Genomic DNA, 26,785 nt, shown 5'->3' on the forward strand with positions numbered 1-26,785 from the left:
AGCACCATTCTCAAATATGGTGAGGAAAGAACCAACAATGAAGGTCAAAGATGACCTGAAGGCATATTAGCTCTTTTACTAATTGTTCGAATTTTATCAATTAAATCAAACCTAAAGAGCATTTAACTACCCATCAGAATTTCAATTTGTGCTAAAAGAGTAAGAAGATCATAGTTTTCATTGACTTTTATTACTTGAGTAGGTCCAAGGGGGAAAAAGGGAACTAAAAAAGTATGGACAGTCTGATAAGCTTGGAGAATATCTGGGTGTTACAAGGCTGACTAATAATCTCAGGTATAATCCCAAATTATGGTACCCAAGTACCTAGTAAATTCTCATTGTCATATTAGCAATTTTATAAAGTATGTTATGTATTTGTATAAGTATTTAAACCTTCAAAATGACCCTAGGATTCATAATTCTTTCCACTATTGTTAAAGTGAAGAAACTATGGATAATAAAATTTAGGACACACACACGCACGCACACACACACACAGAGTTCTCTTTGTTCTTCTGATTATAAAAGCTCTACTCAAAACATGCAATAAAAAATTTGTAGTTCTTTTTTATTATTACTTATTATACCCAAAGTCATTTTTTTAATCTATACATTTTATTCTATGCCATGTATTGATTTAGACACTGACTTCATTCTAATCACACAGTCTAGAAATGGCAGATCAAAGAACGAGAAGTATACTTATGATCACGAATCCTGTATTCTTTCTCTTACGCTTACAACTGCTTTCAGTCTGATTCTCCCCACCCCCACTCCTCAAACCGATACGGACCAATTCAACGCCATGTTATTTATGATTTGGTAATAGTTATGACTCCCACCCCCCAGCACACACACACACACACACACGCACACACAGGTCACACTAAATACCTGACTGTCACTAATTATAATCGTTGGAGGATTTCTACTGCCTTCCTTAGTAGTTTGTTATTATTTCACCCTAGATTGGAGGCCCATGTCTATGTTTATGAAACAGTTTCAAGAGGGAGAAAATGGGCATCTGTGGTCTTTCCTTTTCTAACTATTTTCTTAGGATGGACAATCCCAAGTTTCAAATCCTATGGCCAAGTAATCAGAGATGGCTGGGGACACTGAACATGAGATTGAGGACCAGCCTAAGCCTACTGCTTCGGATTCAACTCACAGTGTCTCTCTTCTGCGGCCTTCAGGTTCTGGTTGTTCAGAAGGCGTTGTTACAGGAATGTACATGTATTGTAATACAGAGAGGCATTTCTGTTTAAGCACAATTATATCTTTCTAATACACAAAGAGAGAAGAGGAAGTCCCTGCACTGCTGGTAAGGTCGGGTAGGAATGGGAGAACAAGGAGAGGGAGGCTTGGAAAAAGAGAATAGACTAGAAGATAGAACGTGGGGAAGCTGTGTCAGGTCAACACCATTTCTTCCAGATGAGATAAGACAGTTAAAGCACAGCTCCTGGAAAGTAGTCAGCATGCGGTAGAGCCACCTCTAAGTTCTCTCCAGCTGATAATTATTTCTACAAATGTGAATTCATTTTTGTTAGTATCCACGTTAGATAAAATATAAAACATGGAAGAAGAAAGAGATCATTCATAATCACTCTGTCTAAAATTTTAAATGATTACCATTTGCTCATATTCCCTTTTATACTATTTATTTTAAAAAAAAATATGTATTCACTCTTGCATAAACTAAAAAAATGCCCATATGTAATTTTCCCATTCTCTTAATACCTATTTAAGTTACAAATACGGAGTGTGGGGGTCAGGTGACTGGGTCAGTTAATGACATACCATAGGGTCCAAAATAAACCCTAAAGGACCACAGAAGGCAACACACTGGGCAGAGAACTTGACCGAGCTGCTGTTTATTTAACTTCCGCATAAGAACATCAGGTTATAGACGTGTGTCTAAGACTAAGAATATCTCCCCACATTCCAACCTATCCCTGCCCATTTGCCCCCCTCCCTTTCTTGGAGTCAAAATAGGAGTAAAGAATTCTTTCTCCTGGGTTGAGTCTTGGTCTTCTGTAAAATTATTAAAAAAAAAACCCAAAAACTGTCAAGGAATAAGCTCTGAAATGTAGTGCCCTAGACTTGGCACATACTTTTCTTTTTTCAGCAGATGTGCCTAGCAACCCTTCTAGGAGTATACAAATGAAATTTGACTACGGTTAAACATAGGATGAATTTTGCTTTAATTATTAAATGACTGGAGTTTTTGGCTTTTTATATATTGTTTAAAAATAGGCATTGGCATCTACCTCAATGGTATCGTGTAGCATAATGGCTAAGTGTCCTAAAACAGGTGCTGCTTCTGTGCAATGTCACTGTGGGCCAGTTGCTTAACCTCAGTGTGCTTAGGTTTGCTGATTTGCCAAATGGGGTAATAATATTACCTAGTTCATAGGAATGGCATTGATTAACTAAAGTAACACATGTATTACAAATTATATATATACATATATACACCCCCCCACAGAGAATATATATGTGTGTATACATATATGTATATGAAATGTTAAGTATGGCACAAGGTCAGAAGTATATAAATATTAGTATATATATTATTGTCATTTTTATAGTTATTGCCCCTTTGCTTAGCAATGCCATTTCTTTATTTTTTTAATTTTAATTTTTTAGGAGAAGGGAGGTAATTAGGTTTATTTATTTTAATAGAAGTACTGGGGATTGAACCCAGGACCTCATGTATGCTAAGCATGTGCTCAACCACTGAGCTGTACCCTTCCCAGCAATGCCATTTCATTCCTCCTTGTATCCTGTGAACTATAAAATAAATAACACCTCAAAACCATACAGGAGGTCCCCAGTGATTTTTAAGCATCAGTATCCATTTGTTCAAAGGTCATAAATCCCTTTACAAGACAGTTTAACCCGTATCAGGGTTTCAGTGTGACAGAACCATTGGTTACCAAATAGCTTTACACCCTGTCCTCTCCCCTGCTGGCAGAAAGCACGCACTGACCACATAGTTATTGTCCCTTGCACTGAGGTAAATTGAATCACCTGCTCAGAAACTGAACCGAATCATGTGCATTCTAATTCTATCCTGGTTAATTTAAGTGATCAGATCAGTCCATCATTTTGGTGAACACCATGGCTGATAAAAAACTAAGGGGAAGGCTTGGGGCAGGGGAAGGGGGAGGCATGGAGGGTGGAGGATAAGTGGCGAGGAGGGGGGCTTAAAGATTTTCCTCCATAATTAAAGGAGGTCCTGGGAGAAAATGTCTTTCTACATTGTCTTCTGTTCTGAGGCCTAGAACAGACATAATACGGAAGTTTTCTTTTTTTGATGTTTGTCTCCTCCACTCTAAGTTCCTTGAAATCAGGAAGGCTAACTTACTAATCTTGGTAACACCATCCCACATTCCCCCAGCACAAACTCAACTCTAGTAGTTAATGCTCAGATGATCTGAACCTCTTTTTTGAAGCTGTCACTGACCCCCGTAGCCTGAGTGACTTCCTCCTCAGTGTTCCCTCTGTATTCTGTTTACATTTGATCAGTGGGACACCAAAGTGGATCAAATGCTGACTCTAGAATCAAATTATTTGAGTTTAAATATGTACTCAGTCAACTTTCTTTCCCTGTTATACCTCAGTTTCCTATTCTGCAAAATAGAGATACCTACCCTGACAAACTTTTAGGACTCACGTGAGGATTAATTCAGTCAGTTCTTGTAAAATATTGTAAATAGTGCTTGACATATTGTAAATACTTCTGAAGTTGGAGATGTAACAGTTCTATTATTACATTTATATCATTTTAAAGCAATAACTGTATTAAACATCCGTTACACCTGCTAGATTGTGAGGTAACCTGAGCTAGGATTCTGCATTTCCATTTCCCGCTGGCCAGCAGAAGACCCAGCGCACAGCAGGTGCGCTCTTCTTAAGGAATGTCTCCTTAAGTGAAGCATAAAAAGAAGGAAGGGAAGAATAAAGAAAAGAAATTATTTGCTTTTTTTCCCCCTTGGGGTGAGGAAGAATTTAATGACCTATGAAGTTAGTCTGCTTACCTGTTTTTCCCAAGTGTCTAAATTCAAAATCTGTCCTGAGTCCACCACGAAGGCTGATCTATGAAGGCCCATTGTTTGTCTACTGTACAAATGATGCTTTCAGCTGGACAGTACCATGAGGACACAATGAACTCTATATTCTGGGTGTGCAGAGCCCACGGACATAGTGAGCCAACTGAGGCCTCTGACAACATCTCCACTGTGTGGTCACACGGCCTGGCTGGAGCCTCAGAGGAACTGATTATACTGGAGAGACTGGTCTTCTGCAGAGCACAGGCCGCACAAAATGATCGTATTCATGGGGTCCACACAATCCGACTTGTTTGAGAGTCTGAGCGCTCACCTCACGTCTGGTTGCTGAAGAGTTTGGTTTGTGGCCTCTCAGATGCTTCAGGATAGAAACTTGAGGATCAGCCAGACTTTTCTCACAGGAAGTAGTTATCAGGAAGGTTCCCAATACATCAAAGTGATCGGAATGGGTTGAGCTGGGTGGATTATAGTAAGTGATCGTGCCTTTTGATATTATCCAAAATTATTTGAGAAGAGTTGAAGTCTGACTCCAGAGTTGCGGCCTCATTCAAGGACGTGAGCAAGCCCATGCGTAGTCTGTGACGTACACTGAACATCTTAATCCTTTGTTGCTGTGATACTGGTGGAAATGACAGCTTCCTCCTTGTGCAAAGCTTAATTTCTTTGCGCATTATCAGACAGACAGTTATATCTTCAAAGAAGCAACCTAGATTTTTGTAGAGTGTCTGCAATAATTTTCTCACCCTTGGCTGTTCTGTTTATATTCGTTCCCTGATTTTGGCCCCACCTGGCTGATTCCAACCCTCTCCTATGAAAATCAGCTCCCTGTTCTGATCCCCGGTCTAAGGTCAATGTCTCTTTTCTTCTCTTTCATATCATATTGTTCTTTTCCTCCAATGTAATTAGCACAATTTATGACTACACTTTGTAATCTGGGTGTTTGTTTAAAGTCTCTCTCTCCCAGGATTGCTCTGAGGACCCCTCCCCACATGGAGATCACCTGGGAGACTCACTAAAATGCAGACTCCTGGACATCTTGACATCTTTGCAAACTTTCAGAATCGTGATTATAGGAGACGGGCCCCATGTATTTTTTATTGACACTAAAGTTTGAGAACCATTTTTACTAAAGTTTATGTTTACTGAAGGCAGAGGTCAAGTCAGGTGTACTGAGCTCTGATACTCCAGTGCTGGACTTAGTACCTGGCACATAATCAGCCTAGAATAAATTCTTTTTAAATAAATAAAAATAAAAATTTGAGTATCAAAGACACGGTTGTTAGTCTGATTCTTCTAATGAAGAAACTAAAAGACAAAGGGTTTAAGCATACTTCAATCCCACAATTATTTAAACATGAAAAAAGAGAAATTGTGTTTGATAACCTTTATCACATGTAAAAGGCCTTAAAACCTTTTTTTTAACATTTTTTATTGAGTTATAGTCATTTTACAATGTTGTATCAAATTATAGTGCAGAGCACAACTTTTCAGTTATACATGAAAATACATATATTCATTGTCACATTTTTTTCTCTGTGAGCTACTATAAGATCTTGTATATATTTCCCTGTGCTATACAGTATAATCTTGTTTATCTACTCTACAATTCTGAAATCCCAGTCTGTCCCTTCCCACCCACCTCCCCCTTGGCAACCACAAGTTTGTATTCTATGTCTGTGAGTCTGTTTCTATTTTGTATTTATGTTTGTTTGTTTGTTTAGATTCCACATATGAGCAATCTCATAGGGTATTTTTCTTTCTCTTTCTGGCTTACTTCACTTAGAATGAAATTCTCCAGGGACATCCATGTTGCTGCAAATGGTGTTATGTTGTCATTTTTATGGCTGAATAGTATTCCATTGTATAAATATACCACATCTTCTTTATTCAGTCATCTGTTGATAGACATTTTGGCTGTTTCCATGTCTTGGCTATTGTAAATAGAGCTGCTATGAACACTGGGGTGCAGGTGTCTTTCTGAAGTAGGGTTCCTTCTGGTTATATGCCCAGGAGCAGGATTCCTGGGTCATATGGTGAGTCTATTCCTAGTCTTTTGAGGAATCTCCATACTGTTTTCCACAGTGGCTGCACCAAACTGCATTCCCACCAGCAGTGTAGGAGGGTTCCCTTTTCTCCACAGCCTCTCTAGCATTTGTCATTTGTGGACTTTCAAATGATGGCCATTCTGACTGGTGTGAGGTGATACCTCATTATAGTTTTGATTTGCATTTCTCTAGTAATTAGTGATATTGAGCATTTTTTCATGTGCATATTGATCATTTGTATTTCTTCCTTGGAGAAATGCTTGTTTAGGTCTTCTGCCCATTTTTGGCTTGGGTTGTTTGTTTTTTTCTTATTAAGTCGTATGAGCTGCTTATATATTCTGGAGATCAAGCCCACATGTAAAAGGCCTTAAAACCTTTTAAGTGGGAACTCCCGCATTTCGGCCAAGAAGTCGATGTATCGGGAAATAGATTTTGCAATACTCTTAAGACTTGACTGGCACTCATTAACTATGTGACTTTTGACAAATTACTTGAACTTTCTGCATTTCAGTTTCTTCATCTATAAAGCAATAGCCATGTTAAAATGTAGTTGTGAGCACAGTATTAAATTAGAAGATGTAACTTTTTCTTCATAGGGAACTTGCTCTATGCTTGGCTTTAAAGGAGAGTCAATGAATGACAGCCCTTGTCTGCCTGATTTCTTGTTTCAAACTGTTGTAAAAAAAATCAGGGAACTTTTTGGCAAGAAGTCAACACCTTCTGCTCCTTTTTCACCATTCTTAGTAACATTTAGGGAGCACAGCACTTCTTAATTTGAATTTAAAAAGATAATGAATACAGCCTTGAACCTGAAGTGACAGAATGTGTTTTCTTGACCGTCACCATTTTAGGACTATGAGTGGCTTTAAGACGAATGACTGTACAAGAGAGCTGATTTGGAAACTGAGACTGGGGCTGGAAACATTCAATCACAGAGGTAGTTTTTTAGTGGAGATTATGACCTCTGGCTAAATTGTGATGATGTATACTTGGACGCCATAAGATAATTCATTTTTTAAAAAGCAACTAATAAGTATATTTAGGACTGCTAAAAACTATAATTGTATTTATATTTTAATAGTGCCATAAATATGGATACTATTTAGCCATGGCAAAGGAATAGAAAAAAAAAAAAGACATTTTTTTTCTTCCTCACTTAGTTCCTTGGAGAAGGCATTCTAATTGTTTTAGCTCTTTTACTGGGAAAAAAAGAGATGAGGCTTGAAGGGCTTAAGAAAGCTTTGGCAACTCCATCTTTTCCAGCTGTGTTAATAAACTTCTGTGAAGCAGATGGGTGGCTGGCTAAAACACTCAGGACTGCAAGCTCTCTTAATCAATTGACACTTCCCAGTGCTATGAAACCCATAATAAAATTAACCCTCCCATCGCTGCTCGGGGAGCACCTGGCGTTTCTTGTGTCTTTTTCACTTTCACTGCAACTATTAAAAGGAAACTCATTTCAATAACTCTTACCCTTTCCCTGCAAAACTGTCTCTTTTCTTTGTAGATACTGATGGCAAAGTCAGTTGTATAACTTTTCTTAAACAACTGGTCCCTGTCACACTGGAAACAGATGATTTCTGCATCAACACATACTCTGGATATTAAATAATACCTATAGTGCTGTTTAGAACCAGGACAACCAGGGGACCTGTAGCTACCCTGCTAGATAACATAAACCTGAAATGCTCACAGCAGACAAGTTCCTTTATTACTCAGTGATATTCATGACAATACGGAATGTTTATATGAGCTTAATAGTTTTCACATCACTTCCACACACAACAGTGTCTTTGAATATGTAGGCGCTGAGTAACAATTTTTATGAATATTCAAGTACAAATGATTTTGATAACTCAATATACAGGCTTCCTACATTTTTTTTTCCCATCTGGTAGCACTCTTTGTGTTTCTAGCTTAGCTCCGGTGCATGGTGGGGGAGAGGATGGAGTGCATAGCGGACCCACAGGTTGCTGTTAGTTCTTAACTATGGGTCTGTCTGTTCTGTAGTGTAGGATGCACTTACCATGGACGCTGGGTGACAAATAGGGTAAGCAACCAAGTAGGGCGTCATGGTTTGTCCAGGATTGTCCTGACTTTAAATCTGAAAAATCCAGCACCCCACGAACCTCCTTAATCCTGAGCAACTGGGACAGTTGGTCACCAAAATTCATGGTAGGTATCACCTTTATTGTGTAAAACACAAAATAGGAAAGTCCAGTTTAATGTGGTGATGAGCATTTGTCCCCAGACAGAGCATCACAAAGTTAAGTGTGGAATACATGTTCACATAAGTAACAACATATTCACGTAAGTTTTTGAGTGGGGATTATCATTTCGCTTTGAGTTCATAACTAGAAGGTAGGCTCTCCTTGACTATTCTAACAGAAAATGCGGCTGAGCCTTCATAAATATACTTATTTTATTGCCCTGCTGTTATTTTAACATGTACGATGAAAACCCAAGATATAAATGTCAGGGCATTAAAAAGCGACATCTCCAACATTTCCAGAGTTTCTGACCAAGTTAAAAAAAAAAATCCCTGAGGTTAATAGTTTTCAAAACGAATGCTGCTTTACCCTCGTTAAGAAAGATTCTACCATGGAAGGGGACTTCACTGAGCAGGTTTAGGTGGCCTCCTATAATCTTGCCTTCCAGACTTTTACGTAGTACCAATGCTAACACCTCATACCTTTTCCTAGCTCCTGGTTCTCTATGCTTATATTTCTACCTGGTATTAATGAAGTCATCATTCCCTATTTGAAACAAAGCAAATGATACTCAGGACTCCTAGATGATATTAGAGTTCTATATTAATAGATGTTCAACAGTCTGTATCTCTTATCCCTGTGGCATACCTAAAAAGTAAATAATATCAATCCTATTTTGTAGGTGAGAAAGCTCAGATATGGTGTTTGAATTCTGGTCCAATTACGTTCACACTGAAACATTCTGTAGTCAATTCTGAGGTTGCTTGTGATGAACAAAGATAATTTGAGTCACCGAAAAATACTTTTACCATAGAACTGCCTCTCTCCTCCCAGCCACACTTCTAGCTATCATATGTGATGAAAATTGCCAGGTAAGGAGGGGCCAAGAGATAATTTTGACTATATATGTAATTTTAAGTGGTTTAGAAATGGTCACACTATTTAAAGGACAGGAGTAAGTGTTTAGCGAAGCCTTTCAAAAGGGATTCTGATTTTCTTATGAGTTCTTGGAAGATAGTCCATACTGATGTGACTCAGCTCACTCACCTCTAAATTTTGTTTTATAAAAGGGTAGGCTAATGTGTAGGGTCATTAACCTCCTTCTGTTAGCATCTCACCCCAAGCTTCCTCATCACTCACTAAGTTGTCAGTCCTAGCTCTGCATCAAATGACCTGTGGAGATTTAAAAACAAATCACAGGTAAGGGGCCCCATCTAAAACCTACCAGGCCTATTGAGTTTATTGAGGTGGCGGTTATATTTTTGAAAAGAATCATTGGTAATTCTGACGCACAATTAAAGCTGAGGATTGATGCATTCATCCTGCAACACAGTTTCTTGTTGGAATAAAAATCTTGACGTCCATGCCACGTTTAGTTGATTGTGTTGAGATGGGGAGGCCATTTGCCCAATTTCCAGATGATAACCTCAGGAGGTGATGTCACTTACTTAGCTCCCATCACTCTTTTATTTCCTTTCCTCTTCATCATCTTAGAATACTCTGGATGTTCTGTTATAGTCAAAAGGTGTCAGCTCACCCCTGAAGTAGGACTCAATAGCTTTCTCTTTAGCAGAGAGAGCAAGGAGATTGCCTTCAGTGACTGGAAGGGTGGTGGGAGGGAAGAATATGCAGGAGGCAGCGATTCTGAGTCCTTGCTCAGCTGTGAGGGCTGGGTTCAACCCAGAAGGAGAGCTTGCTAACATTCCTGAGTGGGCAGGGAGGGATACCCCATTTAAATACTGTGGCTTTCCATATATGCTGCCTTAAAACACAGTCATCAGAATCTCAGCAGAGAAAGCCCACTTTTGGATTTAAATGAAGAACAGGAGCCTTAACTTAACTCTTGAGCAAAAGCAGAAATTCGGTTAAACTGTCATCATGCGCTAGCTCTGCGCTAGAGAAAGTTCTTTTGATGCTATGTAATGAGGGTATCAGGCATTAAATCAATGAAAGCAGTGCACAGATCACTAACCCAAAGGCATCACTCTAATAAGATGTTTAAGAGAAATAATGAAAATAATAATGGTATTAACGCCTGATATATGCAGCAAGACCTCACCGTGGCAGGCTTTCTTCCGAACATCTTACATGCTTTATATCAGTTTTTTTCTAATTACCTTACACAGTGAATATTACTCAGAGGTTTCTCAGACTCAAACAGTTCAAAGTACTTATCTGAGATTGCACAGCAGGGAAGAGTCAGAGACAAGATCCAAATACAAATCTGACTCACTTAAAAAGTTTATAGCTTTCTTTCTTTTGCTTGCTTCCAAAAGACCATGTTTTATTAAGCCAGGATACCAGGGAAACGTAGTTCAAAAACTTACTGAAATGCTAAGAAAGAATTTTCAGTATAAAAGGTCTCTTACAACCCAAGATAGAATTATTACTGAATTATCAGAAAGATCTTTCACTGGTCATTCTGAAACATGGCCCCCAAAAAGAATATTACACTTAGAGTCTTGTGTATTATTAAACTCTCAGTTATGTAGTTATTTGTTCATTTTCCAAATGGGTTCCCACAACAAGCAACCTTCTTCCTCCTAGCCCCCTTTTTCCCCTTCAAGTGATAGCCTCTCAATTTGAAGGAAAGTATGTTTTTCAAGTCAGATATTTATGTCAGTGTGAGATTACTTAAATTGTCTCAGTTCTCTAATAAACAGAATTAATAGTGTTGGGATCAGCTTCTAACAAATTCCAAACAATATGCTTCTCTGCACCATAACTCTCCTCTGACAGCTCACCAAGATGGTGCATTTAACAGTTCCATAAATTTGTGTAATGGTAAACAAATGACTAATAAATGTCTGGATGTTCAATGAAAACATTCAAATGAACATATTGCAGAAATAAATAAATGGCCATTAAAAGCTTAATAGTGACTGCCATACATGTTAACCCACAGCCTGGGAAAACATGGTGGTTTGGGAAAATAAATGTACAAATGGACAAATTATTAATGGCTGTGCTTTTAAAAAATGGATGTTTATTCAGTAACATAAATAGGACCTGAGTCCAAAGAGGAAGTCTCTCAAGCTTCTGGCAATAGCTATCATAATCTTATAATAATCAAATAATAGGACCATAAAGCTCCATTAAATTTCAACAACTGATCTATTTTGCCCCTTTAAGTCCTCCAGACTGTAGTTTTTTTAAATGTTCTTTTTATCTCTAGGGGAGCCAATTAAAGATCTACCATGATAATAATTTGCACCACCCTAGAAGTTTAATAAACATTATCTATTAAATAATAAAATGTCCCTCCTGCTTGCCATCATTAACCAGCTATCTCATCTTAATTCTCTTTCTGTAGTCTCTCTTGTATCCATGCTGTGTCCAGCATCCCAGATTAATGTCCCACTCCTGCTCACAGAAGAATTTTTGATAGACTCCTAATCGATGCTCTCCCTTCTTAAATTCTTCTCTTTGTTAACCCTTCCCCATGTTAGCCTTCCTAGGTCAACTCTCTAATCCCATTTCTCCTGTGCTCAGAAATACTCAGTGACTGGGGACAGACTAAAGTCCTAAAACCTTAGCCTGAAATACCTTCAATAACCCTAGTCTAAACTATTTTTATGTGGAAGTTAGGAGTCTTCAGGTTGCAAGTGGTAACCTAACTCAAAGTGGCTTAAGACAAAAAAAAAAAAAAAAAAAAAAAGCAGGGAAGGAAGGAAAGAAGGAAAAGAGAAAGAAAGAAGAAAGGAAGGAAAGGGTTAACTAATTAACCTCAGTGTTGGCCTCAGCCCCAGCCAACCCCAAGTGCTTTAGTCATGTCACTGGATTTTCTCCTGCTCCTTCCTTTGGCTCAGCCTCTTCTCTGCTGGCTTTATTCTCAGGAAGGCTCTCCAAAGAAGCAAAAAAAAAAAAAAAAAAAAAGTGAAAAAGAATGGCTGCCAGTACCTCTGGCCTCAGATCCCATCCTATAGTAACCCCAGGGGAAGTACTGTCTCTTAAAATAATGCCAACAAAGCCCAAGGCTGGTAGCCTTTTCCTGAATCAATCACTGGCGCCAAGAGGAAGAAATACACTGGCTGGTCAGACATAAATTGCTTTCCCAATTTATGAGACTAGGATTGGATCAACCGTACCCCTCTTCAGAAAGGCTGACAGGGAGAGAGGGATGGTTCTCCAAAGAAATACTGTTGATATTATGAAATAAAAGAGATACAGATCTTGACCAGATAAAAACAACAGATATCCATTGTATTTTTCTATCCTTTCCCCCAATTTTACCTCATCCTTGTTGTGGGATCAAACCAAAGTGTCCATTGTTCTCTATATTTTTCTCTCAATGTTTCTTTCTTTATTACATTTTCTCAGAAATCTTACCAGTTCCTCAATAGTAAATGGGGGTTAAAACCAAAATAAATAAATAAATAAAATGCTAACGTGTCTTTTTGATAGAATTGCCAAACTACAAGATGCCCAGTTAAATCTGAATTTCAGATAAATTTTAACTTTTTTAGTATAACCATGTCCCAAATATTACGAGATACACTTTTACTAAAAAGTATTTGTTGTTTATCTGAAATTTAAACTTAACTGAGTGTTCTGTATTTTCATTTGCTAAATCTTAGCACCCTGTTCTCTAAGAAAATACACAAATTTTTCCAAACTTATTTGACCAGAGATATTTTTTCCTCAAAAACCCTCCTACAGAGGTCCTGCACAGTTTGCTTCAAGAGGAGATGTAGGAACTCGTATTTCAATACCCTAATGAAAATGCAGCACTGTGCCCCATGTACAGTCATGTCACGCCACATGTAGTTTTCTTAGCCACTGCCCTATGGAGTGAAAGTATTTTCATTGAAGAAAGAGCTGGAAGAAGAAGGAAGGAAATGCTTGACATGCAAAATTTATTACCCAAAAATAGAAATTGATGTCTTATGAGCAATACAAACACAAGTCGGGGATTATTTCATATATTTGCCCCTGACTTGGTATGCATGACTAAGGCTGACGAAAAAAGGCTTTCAAGACCGAGGGACAATTATATTCTTTAAAAAAAAATGATACCTACTGAGTGATGAAAGTGTTTATATCCCTTCATTGTATGTAACCCTGAAAGCAGAGACCCACCAGCCACCTCTTAGCCCACAATGTGTGATGTCTAAAAGATTCACTACAGGCTATCTGCACATGTAATTTAAACCATCCTACAAATTAAAAGTGCGTATGTGTGTGTGTGTCGTGTGCACACATATGAAAAAGACTCTGGAAGATATCTTTCCAAAATTAGCACTAAGAAAGATATTTGTTTCAAAGAACACTCATATGTAGGGTTTTCCTTTCTTTGTTATTCTCCCCTATGTTATTGAAGCTACCTAATATCACATCTGGAAATGGAAATGTCTGAAAGAAATGTCATTCATTGCAGAGGGCAAGAGGCAGAAACCTGAGATAAATATGCCTCTGTCAAACGGAAGCAGGCAAAATTACTGACGGAAAGAAACCAGGCGTCCCCCGGTGCTCTTTCAGATAATAATTTATAAATGCCAAAGTTTTCATCAAATAAATATAAAATAGATATTTAATCCAGTTATACAGAGAGAGTCCAAATACAAAACAGGAATATGAAATAATAAGATTTGTAACAAAAAACTATGTTCTTTAGAGTCTTAATTTCCTATTTGGGCCAGTAAACTGCCCTTGACAAACAGATATTGAGGAGATGTCTATCTTTCCTGCATGCACTAGAAGTCTTTTGATTCTAAGAGTCGTGAGATGGTTGGATCCATCCACGGGACGAAGGCTTAGAAAGTGGTAGTGGGTAGGAATGCCCATGCTAAAAATTATAAATTATAGAAGACCCTGTTCCTTCAACTTACCACTTAGCCTTTCTAAGCTCTACATTCTACTCATCACCTGCTCCTGACTGTGACCTTCAGTTTACCACTTTGGTTCCTCTTGACTTGGCTGTTATCATTGGCGTTCTCTCTACGTCATTACAAAAGAAGACACCTAGTAAGCAAGACTTCCACAAGCCATTTTTTCCTTTGGAAAGGTGTGTTCCAATACATTCATATTTGAATGTTCCATGATGATTATAGAATACTTTACCAGGTGATTCACTCTTTCATTAATTATCACATGGAAGAAGAAATAAAGTTTTTATTTTTGTTTTTTTTAAATCTTGTGTAGAGGGACAATTAAATTTTTGCAAAGAGCTTTCAGAACTGGAGATATAAGGAACTACTCTTTCAAGAGTCACAGAGGAGGAAATCTGCCCTCTATTAATTTTGCCTGTTGAGTAAATTTCCCTAACAGACAATAAGGTCCCAGAGGGTAGAGATTGTGTGCATTAATCAACATTAGGCATAGTTCTTGGTACAAAGTAGGCACTTGTCAATAAAATTTTGTTACATGAATGAACAAATGAATTGGTGACATGGAACCCAGAAGGGTTTCTTATAGCAAAGTAAATTTAAAGAAAATTGGTTCTGTGAAGGAATAGGTTTAACATAGTCAAGTAATTATTGCTGGATGGGTTATCCAGGTTCTAAATCAGCAATGATTTATTTTTTACTCAATCTCTCTCATTGCTCCCAACTCTGTCTATTTACTTCTAATGACATTTTTAAGAGGGAAAATACAAAATCATAGATCTTCTTAACATGATTTTAGTATTCTCCACCAATTGTGTTGACTTGGAAACTTTTTCCTGGACTGCATAAGGCACAATTGTTAAAAATACCACTTCATTTCTCAAATATAGTTTTACGTTACCATAATCATTATCTTTATTCTTTTATGTTGTTTAAAAAGTTTTTGCTAAACTTTATTATAAATAATTCTTATTAATGGATTGATATACGTACACATTTTTTGTTATTTGTAGGAATATTCCAATGAATGTTACTGAGTGATGAAATTAATGCATATTATTAATTAATTGCTACTTTCACTGATCCAACCCAAGGTTTTTCCTAGTCATTAGGCATCAGTTTTAACATTATCAATTTTGTTTAAAAAATAATTAAGGTAGTACTTTATTTGAGGAATTTCACTGCCTAACTATGAGTTTTAACAGAGGTTACTATCAGAGAAAATAATTTTTATGCCCTGTGGAAATCAGTAATCTCTATTAATGTAAGCAGACTTTAAGGCTATCTCTGAGCCATTAAAAATAGCTTTTACTGTTTCAGTGCACCATCTATTTTCATTTGTGGGAAAAGAACTTTGGTAAATATTACCATTTATTTTGGAGAATTTGAGTGAATATCAAAGTAAAACGCTGAGTTGCAGAGAAGGCAGTTTTCTAAAGCCCAGTATATTTAGTTAACAAGGTTTATGTTTTAAACACCAACAGGCACATATTATTTACTATATATGGACATATGTTTATTGTATGTTGGCATTAGCAATTAACATACATTATTTATCAGTTTTTTGATTTTTAAGAAATGTTTGCTGTCTGGCATGAATGCCCAATTACATAAAGCATGGATGGACTGCCTAGACCATGACTTCACTTTTCTTTTTAGTAAAAGAAACATTCCTTAAAGATTCCAAATCCTAAGAACTCTGAATTTGTCTCAGGGAGGCAAATAAAAATGAGGCAGCCAAAAAAGCAAAAGTAAAACCAAAAAAAAAAGTTATGCAAGCAACACAATAATGAGAATATTTGGAGTCCCACAGACTTGGGTTAAATTGCTGCTCTCCCATTTATCTGTGTGGTGATGGATAAATCATTTCTCTCTCTAAGATTAAGTTTCCTCATCTGTAAAATGGAAATATGAATGTCTATCTCAGAGGAACTGTGAGAATACAATTGGATAATAAACATAGAGTGTCTGACTTTGAAACTCACTCCCCCTCCTGCCACTCAAATTACTTAATGGCTTTAATTTTTAGAATCGCCATTTTACCAAAATGAAAAATTCTGTTAAACACAGAGTCACTATGTGTCCCACAAATTTCAGTGCTAGGCATGCACTCAGAATAACAGAAAATACATTTCCAGACAAAAACTTGTACGTCAACGTTCATAGACTGTTCGAAATAGGCAAAAGTGGAAAAAGAAAACGTCCATCAACTGATGAATGGATAAATATGATTTAACATATCCATACAATGGAATATTAGGCAGTAGTAAAAAGGAATGAGGGACTAATATACGCATGACCCTTGAAGATGTTATGCTGAGTGAAAGAAGCCAGGCACAAAAGACTATGATTCCATTTATACCAGAATACACAAATCTATACAGATAGAAAGTAGATTAGAAGTTTCCAGTGATGGGGAGTGTGGCATAGAGAATGGAGAGTGATTGCTAATGGGATCAGGATTTCTTTTGGGGGGTCACGAAAATATTCTGAAAGTAGATAGTGGTGATGGTTGCATAACTATATGAATATACTAAAAAATGAATAAATTATTTGCTTCAAAAGAATGAATTTTATTATGTGAATTATATCTCAATAAAGCTGTTATTAAAGTAATAGAATGTTCAATGTCACACCTCACCTATGAAACCATAATATATGGCTTCTCACAGCAAATAATAATTCTTAAATCCTCATTCAAAAAAGCAAGTCAGGGGATTCAAGTCATGCAACAAGAGATATTTTTTATAATTTATCTTAAAAAAATCTTTTATCAGTAAACAAATGATAGCTATTAGTTTTCTTGTTATAGATACTTTCAACAAAGTTCTAAGTCACTTCTCAAATTGCACAAATGTCTAAATAAAGTCATGCACAGCAAAAGTAGGTAGACAGAAAGAGCTTCTTTGGGGACCAAAAGGGTACTGCATTCACCTCTGCATGAAAATGTTTTCAAATATGAAGATGAAAAAACTTGGTGTCTCTCAAAACACCTTTCTTACCCTCAAATCTCCTGTACCCTTTCCTTTGCCCAAGAACCTGCCACGGGCAAAGAATAGGGAGACCCTGACAGCAACAGCACGCACCTGCATCCACCTGCAGCACTGGAGGTAACTGATCCTGTTCCACATGTTAGCTAAGAGCTCAGAGTAGGACATTATCTCCCACCCAAACACCCAGCTAGGAACCGTCAGAGGCAATGTTCCACCCCACAGCTAACTGTGAGGAATAGCTTTTCCCTTCACGGAGCTGCTTTTAGGGAATTGCTTTTGATAGTGTAGTTGGTGAGAGAGAATTATTAGGAAGTAAGGGTCAAATGGATGGGATTGAGAGTCAGACTGCCTAGTTTTTTGTTTTGTTGTTTGTTTTTTTTTTTTTTTTTTGAAATTTGTATGTATCTATTTTATTGCAGTATATCAGTTTACCATGTTGTGTCACCAGACTGCCTAGTTTTGAAGTCATATTTGCCACTTTCTAACTGGGTGCTTCCCAGGGAGACAATTCCTGTGTCTCAGTTTTATCATGTATAGAATGGGCTTAATGATGTCCTTCTCTCACAGGGTTGTACTGAAGATGAAATGGTTAATCATTCATTACAAATATTTACTGAACACTTATTATGGGCAGGCTATATTTTAGATACTGGAGATAAAAGAGTAACCAACAAATTTAAAATGCTAAGGTTCCTACTCTCAGTTTTTTTGCAGTCTAAAGGTAGGAGACAAAAAAATAAATGAAATAAATATAGCATGTAGTGTCTTCAATGTCAATAGTGCTGTAACAAAAAATGCAAGCAGGAAGGGGGAGAGGCATGCTGAATACGGCAGCATGCATAAAGAGATGAATAAGGTGCTTGTCAGAATAAGAGCAAGCTAAAATCAGCAAATATTACTGTAATTAAGAACAGAAATGTTCATTCCAAATTTGCCATAAAATGGTTTACCTAAAAACCTCATGATGTCCCTGATTCCAGGAAAAAATAAGCAGTGAACATGTAAAAACAAAAAACCCTGTGCAGAGAGACAACTATTAAGGATGAATTGGATTGGCTTCTGCCTTTTGACTGAATTTGGTGCAAAGTCCTTTCCAGGAGTGGAGCCAGGGCCATTCCTCATAAAGCTGGCCTCAGTGTGTTGACTATGTGTTCTTCATCTGCAAATTTGCCCTTGGGTGTTACTAGAGTGGAAGAGAAGAAAGACTAAATGAACCCAGGGGGCAAAGCTCAACCCTCCTGCAAATGTCCCCATTGATTCTGTCAATGTTGGGAAACTCCGGGAGATCTGGGTTTTTAACTTCTTAGAGTCTTGAAGGGGTGTGGGTGATGCTAGGTGAACTTCTGACTCCTGACTGCTGCTGCTTTGTATACTACCTGGCTGGAAAAGGATCGTTACGGGATAGTTCTGCAAAGCAAAGTGTGATGTAGCTTCCTTCTTTCTTTCAGACATTGAGGAGTGGGAAACAGGAGAAGGGCTGAAGCCTGGAAGAGCACACAGGACCGCTGGAGCAGTAGTTCTCCGGCTTAGACGCACACTGAAAGAATCTGGAAAGCTTTAAAAGTACAATGATGCCTGGGTTTCCTTCCCAGAGATTCTGCTTTGATTGGTCTTGGACATGGCTTGGACCCTGGGCTTTTTCAGAGTTCCCTAGGTGATTTTTGTGTGTAGCCAAGAATAAAACTCACTGATCTAGAACAAAGCTTAAAGTGAATACACACCTGTGGTAAAAGACAAGTTGAACTCCATTAAAGGGTCAAAGATTTAGGCAGCGAATAATGCCCAGTAAAGCAAAGGGTTGGGGATGGCGAAAGAAGTTCCTGCAAAATGATGCAAGAAAAACTAAGATTTGTAATAAGCAACCTGAGGTGCTGGAGTGATTATATTGGTATAAAGCTTGCTGTATGCATTTCTTCAAACACAATGATTGTTTACATACACATTACTGTTTTAATAAATTATTCCTTTTTAACAAAAAGGAATATTCAGTGCAATATTCTTTTGACATATTTAATAACGTGCCGTGTCCCCTCCCCCAAGATGTCCGTGTCCTGATCCCTGGAATCTGTGAATATGTTATTTTACATATGGCAAAAGGAATTTTGTCCATGGGATTCGGTTAAGGATCTTTTAAAATTGAAAGATTACCCAGGATTATCTGGGTGGGTCAAATATAATCACAAGGGTTTTTGTAAGATGGCAAGAGGGTCAAAGTCAGAAAAAGGAGATGTGATGATGGAAGAGGTTGGAGTGATGTTTTCTGAAGATGGAGGAAGGACGACGAAACTAAGAAATGCTGGCAGCCTTTAAATGCTGAAAAAGCTTTAAATGTGTTCAGAAGGAACACAGCCCTGACAACAACCTGATTTGAGCCTTGTAAGGCTCATTTCAGACTTCTGATCTCCAAAAACTGTAACAAGTTCATGTTGTTTTAAGCCACTAAATTGGAGGTGATTTCTAACAGCAGTAATAGGAAACGAGTACCCTTTGTTTTTAGAAAGACTAGCTCTTTAGACCACCTCCAAAAAGCATCCATTTACTTTGAAGCTAATAACTGAATTGCAGCCACAGTGCTTAGGAGGAACTAGACAATGGAGTGCTAGCTCAGCCAGGCAACCCCATAAAATGCTGGCAGAAGTCCAAACAGCCCAGTCGTTGTAGAAGAGCCCAGGACTTGGATTCAGGGCAGCTATTTTGGATAAAATGCACCTGGAAACAAATGGAAACAAATTCCATTACAGTTAACTCACCAGCCATGCCAAATCTCCTGTAGGTATTCAGACCAGACCAGAATGGCTCTGCTAGAGGCTTTCAAACTTGGCTGCACAGTGGAATAATCCCTGAGGAGCTTTTAAATATTCCGATGCCTAGGTCACACCCTGAACAAATTAAATTTGAAACTCTGGGGGTGGGACCAGCATTCTGTGTTGTAACAAATCCTCCCTAGCAGTGGTTCTCAGTATTAATGCACGTACTAACCACCTCAGGATCCTGATAGAAAAACCCCAAGGTTCTGTGTTTCCAGCAAGCACCCAGGTCACGCCAGTGACAATACCTTTGATTAGCAAGGTGACATAACCTCCCTTTCCTCTGTGAGACCTTTCTCAGCTAACTGGCAATCTAGGAAGATTGGCAGGCTTAGAGATGATTGTGAGTTGCTGGTGAAAAGCCACGTATGACTGCATTTAGCTCTGCACTTCTTCTGGTCTGTGTTGCTTATTGCTTAATCCTACAAACATTAGTTTGTAGCTACCAGCTATGCATTACCACTAAAAGGCAAGAAATTATCAAGAATTTCTTTTTTAATCTTGTAATGATGTATGCGTATATAGTATTGAAGAATCTCCAAATTAATTCTTCTGTTGGTTCTCTATCCCTCGGTATATCAGTTTTATAAACAAAACAAAATTCAGTAATTGTACTCCAAGTGGCAGTACGTAATACAGGAAATTAAAAGCCTATACAAATATTGAAGAGGTTAGGAAAGCTGCTGCCTGAGTTCCTGACATCAAGAATGATCAGATCTAAGGAAAAACATGATGATCTCAGTTGCCTGCAGAACCCATGTCTGTGACTCCCAGGAGTCTGCTGAAAATCCGCTGTGAACTTCAGGAACATCAGGAGAGCCTGCCCCTTGACATCAACCGCCTGCAGCAGCAAAGCACCACCGTGGCACTCTGGTCCACTCTCTGCCCACACGTCTCTTTGCAGCTGAAGCTGGGAATAATGGCTTCATTCACCTTCTAGATCTCATAAGCACACCTCTCCGTTGGCAAATTCTATCAGAGGAGAGATGTCTGGGAGACGCAGCCCCAGATCTTTCCCTTGGGATGTTGAGGAGACTAGAGACAGGTGTGACAATGCCAACAACAACAGCTGCCACACTCAGCTCTGCGGCTCAATTCAGCAAAAACTACATGCTTAGATCCTGCAAGGGACTAGGCAGTGGGGAAACAGGAGGTGAAGAAGAGGTGATGCTTCTCCCCCAGGCTTTCCCAGCCTGGTACGGGAGTCAAGACATACAAGAGCAACCATGCCAGACAGATTTAAAGTGCACTCCTGTGACACTCCAGTGTAATTGCTTAAGAAGCTATCCATGTCAAAAGGATGTGCCCGGCTTTATTTTAAACGCCCAGTCTCACTCAGATTTGGATCATTTGGGATCTTGTGGAAAACCCTGCATTTTGTCAGTCCCTTTACTGCCATACAGGAAAATGAGTTCATCAAAAATATTGAAATAGAAAAGCGGAAAACAAATAAAAAGAGTTTAGTTTTAGGCAAAGGCATAGATAGATCCACAGCTTTCATCCAGAATTTTGTCTTCTTGGTCATCATTAAACTGCGCGTCTGTTAGTGTTCAAAGCACCTACCAATAGGGCAGGTAATACACAACGGTAGACCAGCACGTATGAGTTTCCCTTTCATTCAATATAGGTTTATCAAACACTGATAAAAATAATGATGGTTATCACTGTTTAGGGTATTGCCTGTTACCTCCATTACTTACTCCGTTACAAAAACCCTAAGAATTGTCCTTAGACCCATTTTACTGTATCTTCTTAAACACTGAGCTATGATACTTCCACTTTATGACAGGCCCTGGGGTACAGGGTACAATTTCTAGGAGCTGGGATACAAAGGAAACACATGATGTTCCCAGCCCAGAGTTTACAGACTAATTTCTTTAAAGTATCTGAATATTTTATTAGTATAATTTTTTTTCAGGCATTCCCTTCAGACGTAGTAGTAAGAAATGCATTATTATCAGTCAATTGGGAAAGTCTATAAAGCTCCTTTGGTTTCAATAACTTAAAAAAAAAGAATTTGTATGCTATAAATCATAGGCAGCAACTGTATTTTGAAACTATGCAGGCTGCTAATAATTCTTTGAGCTCGGAACTCCTTGGAGTAACTGTAGGTGAGCCTATGACCTGCATTTGGGACATCACAGCAAGTGAACTGGTCAAGAACTTAGCATTAACACATAGAATTTTCCTGCACAGAATGGCCAGCCTTGTCAAATATCCTTGAATGCTCTAGAAATATTCACGGGGTGTCTGTTACCCATTCATACATATTTGATGCATCCTTTAGGAAGCAACCACTGTGTCTTAGACAGACAATTGCTGACCCCGTAACACTCTATATAGCTGAATCTTTGGCGTACACATTGAATTTTTCTGGAATTGTCTGCAGTCATCTGGATGTGTCACCACTGGATTGACTGAATCTTTTGGGGAAAGAGATGTGGGACAGATATTTGCATAGCATCTATTTTCATGGCTCCCACTCTGAACTGACACTAACATAAGAGGTGGAGGGTCTTGTGCTAATACAGGAGATCTAGGGGTTGTATTTTATAAACCGTGGCAAAAGTTAGGTTCATTGACATTCACTTATTTTTTTTGAATTTTAGTCTATTTCTTTTTGCCATAATTTAAAGGCTGTCTTTGGAAAGCCAAAACTATAAATTAAGAAGCAAAAAATAAAACAAACCAAAACCGCAAACCTGATTTGTTTTCTCAATGTGTCTTCAAAAGTTTTTGCATATAGAGATCTTTGAATTGTGTGAATGCTGCCAGTTTTATGTGCATGCTGAAGTTTTACTATGCTTCAGTTCTCTCCTACCTGCTGGGGAGACATACACACTCTTCAGCACATAACAATATTCTGCATTTGTTTTCACAGCACTCACATATACTTTTTCATGACTGATATGCATTTGTCCATATAATTTAATCTAGGCTAGACTGTGCTAACTCCAAATTTGTCATTTTAATAAAACAAAAACTTATTTCTTGTCCACCTGAAGTCTAATGCCGATGAGTAGAAGCTCTCTTTCATCCAGTGACTCTGGGGTCCAGGTTTGCTCCATCTATGATGCCACTGAGAACAAAATCACCCATCCAGGCACTTAGCCTGGACACTGAGAACTGAGCCACACCTCACTGTTAAATTACCATAACTTCGGTATTCACGCTTATCATTAGCATTTCTTATTCTACTCCTGTCCTGGGAGAGCAAATGGTTTGATTGTTCATTACAGGAACTTCCCCAAAATCCCGTCATTAGAAAGTATCAACAGACCGTAACCTAAGATTTTTTCACACCTTTGCCTCAAAATCTTTCCCTTGCTTGTTTTCCCCAATCCTGGACTAATCAATTATGATTGTGAAGTTGTCTATTTTACAGGAGCAGGCAATGAACTCAGCTTTATCTTGTCAACAGTTGTGTGGGTGATGGGTGAGGAGTCAGTTTTTCAACAGAACCATCATAACACATTGCTTCCATGCTGGGAGAAGGGTCGGATCAAGAAGGCGAACGGACCCTTTATATGCTTCAGACTCGAAACCTACACATACTTTTCACTCACATTGCATTTGCCAGAATTCAGTCATGTGGTAACAGCTTTCCTACGAGAAAAGCCAGAAAATATTACCTTCCTGGTGCTGTGGCAGAGCAAGTGGTGTAGAGAGCACACAGCATTGCTTCTGCCACGACGTGATAATAATACAACCATACAAGCTGACATTTACATAACACTCACACTGTGCCGGGCACTGGCCTTACTCCTTTACACAGTCTAATACATTTAATTCTCACAGTAACTCAGTGAGGCGGGGTTTTACTATCTCCTGTTTTTCAGACGAATAAACAATAATACAGAGAGATTAAGTTACTTTCTCAAGTTCATGCACAGTCAGATCATGGTGTAGACTCACGATTCCACACAAGAAAGGACACAGATGAGTCTGGCTTCTCATCTTTAAGCTATGCTGCCTCATGTAATGTAGGGGAAAATCCCAGTGTACGTTTCACACACATGGCACCCCTAACAATCACAAAACAACAAAAAAACTCTTCATACATTATATTAATAAGAGTATTTTAGTATTTAGTATTTTCTATTCAAATGTTTGTTTAAAATTTTAATAACTTTTTATTAAATAATTTTCATTTAATAATTTTTAAATGATTTTAATTATGAAATAATTAATTATCACTATTCTGTTTATATGTGCAATACTGAAGAAGTTTCCTTTCAGGCAATGGAATGTGAGCCACCATATGAGTAGATACTCATACAGCTTCCCCTTGAGATGCATGACTGTCCTATCTCTTAGGAAGTCCTTCAAATGCACTGGAAGGTTAATCTTTTGATTTAAAAGTCTCAGGAGGGGGGAAAAAAAGGCCACGGAACTGTTATTAATTTTCCCTGTAGTAAAGGATTTTGGAATTCAATATTTCAAAGGGATTTCTATGGCATGAACTGAGTCGCTGTTAAGATTGAAGTTTATACCAGAGATTCTGTGCAGTGAGAATGTTTTAATTTTCCCCAACTGATTGGGAGCCCAAGGGGAAAAATACAATAGCAGATGTGGAGAGCCACCCAGGAGCATCTTTGGACCAGAGTTAATGTGTCTCCGTGATGAATCCGCCTGTTAGTAAATACACGACCAGTTGTCCCAGAGTTAAAGAAGCTTAAGATGCTATTAAAAAATGAATGCACCATAGAGGATTCATTGGGAAAATATATTGCATTTAATTAAATATTCCTGGTTATCTAAGCCTCCCACTCACAAAATAAAAGTTGTCTGGGGAAGCTGCAACAGCCCAGTCGATAACTGAGCCATAGCTGAAAAAGTAGATGAAGTCCAAATGCTATTTGAAAAGAAAAAAAACTGCCTTTTGTTGTCCAGTTATGTAGGCTTGAGACATTTGTCATTCCAGAAGAAGGTGAATTCCGTGAACAACACAGGTGGTATCAGTACAAACGGCAAACTGGAGGTCAAGATGAGATGGGAGAAGCTGAAACGTCTTTGTCTCATAGGTCTATTTTTTTCTAACAGTTCTTAGAGGCAGATACAGAAACCCAGACTGGATAAACTGAAGCAGTGTCTAAGGATTTACTCAGAGCAAATCTCAGAGCTCTTTAAAACATGGGCATTCTGTATCGTATTTGGAGGCAAGGATACCAGCGTTGCAATGAACTTTGTAGCTGAACTCAGAAACAAGATTTAATGAATAAGCACTTTCATCTTTAGTTTCCTGTTTTGCTCATTTTAAAAATATGTTCTGATTTTCATGGTCTATATACAATCCACACTTTGTAAATACCATATTACTTACCATTTGGCAGTATTTTTTTTCCTTGGCTATTGGTGTTATCTTCATGGCCCATCAATATTTGTATAAATGTTCTATAAGAACAGAAAAACTGTATTTGTTTTTCTCTCCAAAGCAAAACGGCAGACATTTGGTACCTATCTAAATTCATCCCAATGAAAGTCAGAGGTTTTCACAATGTGGAGTTTTCACAATCCAATAGAAGACAAGACAGAGATGATGTCTACACCTCTGTGTGTCTTTTTTACTCACTCCTCTTAGCAATTTCCTTTGGTTGAGCTCCCATAGCATGACAGAGACTAGCATCCCACACTTCCCTGACATTGGGATTTTATGACAATTGGCCATTGTAACCAAACTGACTGGAGTCTTAAATCATGTCTGATTCTTCAGTCCATAAAATAACACAAATAACCAGATGCAGAAATCAGACCACTTTTATCAGAAAGGAAATTCTAAACACAAAGAACTTTATTCTGATAATGAAATATATTTTTGTTGACGCTCTCTTGCTGGGTGCCCATACTAGACATGCCAGTACAGTGGTTCTCAAACTTTAATCTACATCAGAATCACCATGAGGGCTTAAGTCATAGATTGCTCTGTCCCATCCCTGGAATATCTGACTGAGTAGATCTGGGACAGGTCTTGAGAATTTGCATTTCTAACAAGTTTCCAGGTGATGCTAATTTTGCTAGTCTGGGCAGATTCTAAGAACCACTACTTTAGTATCCATATTCTAGCGCTCCAAATACCTTCTTCAAGGCCAATGCACCCTTCCCCACTGCCCCCCACCAAGTGGTACTGTTGGCTGACTGATCTTGCATAGTTGTGACGTTTGTTGGACATTGCTCTCAGCCTCTTCCAATTTTTTACCTCTCTGAGAACTTGGCATAAAGCAAGTTACATGCTGAAGGAGGGAAATAAAGGTTTTCCCAACTTGCCTCAATTTGAGGTCACCTAAAGGCTCATCCCAGTTACAGAGCTCACCATAGGATAGCTGAGGTCTCAGTTTCAACTGCCCAATGGGCCAGTTTTTCCCCCTGCTTATTCCTACATTACTCACTTCCTTACAGGTATATCTTCCAAGACCACTCCCCAATAACCTTTTGCAAAAAACTCACCTCAGAATCTGTTTCAATGAAATCTATTATAAAACAGCATCAAACAATATTTTGCACCAAAATTGTTTGAATTGCTGTTCTAAACACAGTCCAGGCGTCCCAACAGTCACACTGACCTCTATGAGTTCTTCTATCATTGAAAATCATGCCTTTCATCATCTGGTCTGAGAAACATATTATTCAACTCTGTTACTCTGTTTTGTCTTATCAGGTTCCATCCTGTACCCAAGAATTCCTCTTAAGCATTAGGAAAAAGACTTATTCCATATAAAGATAAAAAACACTGAAAATTTTGCATTATTTAAAGGCACAGCTCTCTTGCCACAGGTTTCTCTGCTCAAGCTAGACTTCCTGTTTATGATAATTTGATGGTTAAGAAGTATTATAGCTT

General features: G+C 38.2%; 1 protein-coding gene across 2 annotated transcripts in view; it reads right to left on the reverse strand.

Moving 5' to 3' along the window:
- LOC116659869 overlaps positions 1 to 26,785 on the reverse strand; it is a 422,086-nt gene that overhangs the window by 64,695 nt on the left and 330,606 nt on the right. The window contains exon 13 of one of the 2 annotated variants that reach the window (XR_004315230.1): positions 24,575 to 25,344. The exons of the other annotated variant lie outside the window; for it this stretch is intronic. The gene's annotated coding sequence lies outside the window, so the exon portion shown is untranslated. Of the gene's footprint in view, positions 1 to 24,574; positions 25,345 to 26,785 lie in introns of those variants that run through there. 2 annotated transcript variants of the gene reach the window in all.

This window comes from Camelus ferus, chromosome 25 (genome assembly GCF_009834535.1).
Source record: "Camelus ferus isolate YT-003-E chromosome 25, BCGSAC_Cfer_1.0, whole genome shotgun sequence".
Taxonomy (NCBI): Eukaryota; Metazoa; Chordata; class Mammalia; order Artiodactyla; family Camelidae; genus Camelus; species Camelus ferus.